The sequence below is a fragment of the Gorilla gorilla genome, chromosome 18 (assembly GCF_029281585.2).
Source record: "Gorilla gorilla gorilla isolate KB3781 chromosome 18, NHGRI_mGorGor1-v2.1_pri, whole genome shotgun sequence".
Classification (NCBI taxonomy): domain Eukaryota; kingdom Metazoa; phylum Chordata; class Mammalia; order Primates; family Hominidae; genus Gorilla; species Gorilla gorilla.
Window position 1 is genome coordinate 15,385,025 of NC_073242.2, and position 2,773 is coordinate 15,387,797.

A 2,773-nucleotide genomic window follows, 5' to 3' on the forward strand; every position below is an offset into this window, starting at 1 on the left:
CTACTCGGGAGGCTGAGGCAGGAGAATTGCTTGAACCCAGGATACAGAGGTTGCAGTGAGCCAAGATTGCGCCACTGCACTTCAGCCTGGGAGACGAGCAAAACTCCATGTCAAAAAAAAAAGTAATGAAGTACTGATACATGCCACGACACAGGTAAGCATTGGAGAATTATGCTAAGGAAAGAAGCCAGTCGTAAAAGGCCACATATTATGATTCCATTTATACGAAATGTCTAGGACAGGAGAATCCCTGGAGACAGAAGGCAGGTTAATGGATGTCCACAGTTTGAGAGGCAGGACAAGTGTGTAGATTCTGGGAGTGATGGCTAAGGCGTGTGGGCTTTATTTAGGGAATGAAAATATTCTAGAATTGATTGTGGTGACGATAGCACAACATTGTGAATATGCTATGCTAAACACCACTGAATCGTATGCTTACAAATGGTGAAGTTTGTCAAGTGAATTGTATCTCAGTCATTTTTTAAACATTAAAAAAAATCAGATAACATGCCTGAGTTGACACACTAGTTATTACTTTCCTCTACGAATAAAATGGGATTGGAGTTTGCTTGTTCACTTTTTTTTTTCCCTTTCCTTTTATCCCCTCCCTGGGCACCATGCTCTTCTCCAAAGCTACTGCAGCAAACCCAGCACTTGTAGGATGGGGGTGTGATCTCACCAGAGTAATTAACATTGACTTCCTAATGCTGAGACCAAGGCTGTGTGGCAGGCGGGGTTCTTAGCTGCAAACCAGAGCATGAAACTGGCTGAGTTAGCAGAAATGGAATTTACCAAAAAGATGGTTCAGAGCTTAGAGAATTGCTGAGAAGGTGGAAAGCTGAAGCACAGAAAATGCAGGGAGAGTTTGGAAAAAAAATCTCAACACTCATATGATCGTCAAAGGTTGTTTTTAGCCTAGATTCCAAAGGGTAAAGCAACTGGCTTTTTAATCATTAAACAGGCTGGGTGCAGTGGCTCACACCTGTAATCCTAGCACTTTGGGAGGCTGAGGTGGGGTAATCACTTGAGACCAGGAATTCAAGACCTACCTGGTGAAGCCCCATATCTACCACAAATACAAAAATTAGCCAGGCATGGTGGTGTGTGCCTGTAATCCCGGCTACTCAGGAGACTGAGGTGGGAGGATCGCTTGAGCCCGGTAGGCAAAGGTTGCAGTGAGCCAAGATCATGACATTGCACTCCAGCCTGGAATACAGAGTGAGACACTGTCCGATCTCAGTAACCTCCACCTCCCGGGTTCAAGCGATTCTCCTTGCCTCAGCCTCCCAAGTAACTGGGATTACATGCACCTGCCACCACACCCGGCGAATTTTTGTATTTTTAATAGACATGGGGTTTCACCATGTTGACCAGGCTAGTCTTGAACTCCTGACCTAAAGTAAGCCTCCCGTCTCGGCCTCCCAAAATGCTGGGATTACAGGTGTGAGCCATTGTGCCTGTCCCAGAGACAACTTTTTATTATCTATTCTCCCTGGAAGAAGAGGATATAAGGAGTTTGGGAGAAATTACATGGAAGGAAAAAATGTAACAACCATCATGAGACTAGGGAAACTCAGCAGAATAACATTACCATTTCATTCTACAGCAAACATCACCCTAACACACGATTATTTTTGCAGTTAAGATGCACTCCTGAGGCCGGGCGCGGTGGCTCAACGTAGTCCCAGCTACTTGGGAGGCAGGAGAATGGCGTGAACCCGGGAGGCGGAGCTTCCAGTGAGCCGAGATCGCGCCACTGCACTCCAGCCTGGGCCACAGAGCGAGACTCCATCTCAAAAAAAAAAAAAAAAAAAGAAAGATACACTCCTGGGTCGGGCGCGGTGGCTCACGCCTGTAATCCCAGCACTTTGGGAGGCCAAGGCGGGCAGATCATGAGGTCAGGAGATGGAGACCATCCTGGCTAACGCAGTGAAACCATCTCTACTAAAAATACAAAAAGGAAAAAAAAAAATTAGCCAGGCGTGGTGGTAGTCGCCTATAGTTCCAGCTACTCAGGAGGCTGAGGCAGGAGAATGGCATGAACCCGGGAGGCGGAGCTTGCAGTGAGCTGAGATCGTGCCATTGCACTCCAGCCTGGGCGACAGAGCGAGACTCCACCTAAAAAATTAAATAAATAAATAAAAAGATGCACTCCCGATGCCCCTTGTTCAGTGACTGGCCTCCACTGCCCCCGACACATGGAGGGAACCAGACTCTCCTAGTATTTTTAGAGAGTCACAGATGGTATCCCATGTCACTCCATTTCTCTCACTCCTTGCAGCCATGCCCTCCTCTCCATTGGTCGGCTCACAGAAAAAAGACCCTTTTCTGTTTCCCCACATCCCACACATTCAACGTTCCCATGAGGAAGTGACTTTGCTTAAGGGTTTAAAGGCTTGTTACATCACAGCCCAGCAGATCCTCACTTTAAAGTCTCTGAGCCCTGTCAAAGATGTTATGCCAAACAGCCGTCTTGGTGGTATTCCAGCCCAAGTCTTACCAGCTGACCATTTTTTCTCCCTGCTCATGTAGCTCATTTGAATGAAACACAGGAGCCCCAGGAAGAGCTACCTAGAAGAGCCGATCAGTAAGAGTCCCGGAGCCCAAATTCAGAGGAGAGGAGGACAAAGTCAAAAGCTGCTTTCATGTCTCAATTTGCATTCTGTCAGTCACTGCCTAAATGAAAATGTTTTTGAAAAAACCATCTTGATTTTTGTACCCAGTTTCAACAATTCTTTGTGGGAAAGGACCACAGGAAAAAATGAAAGGCATC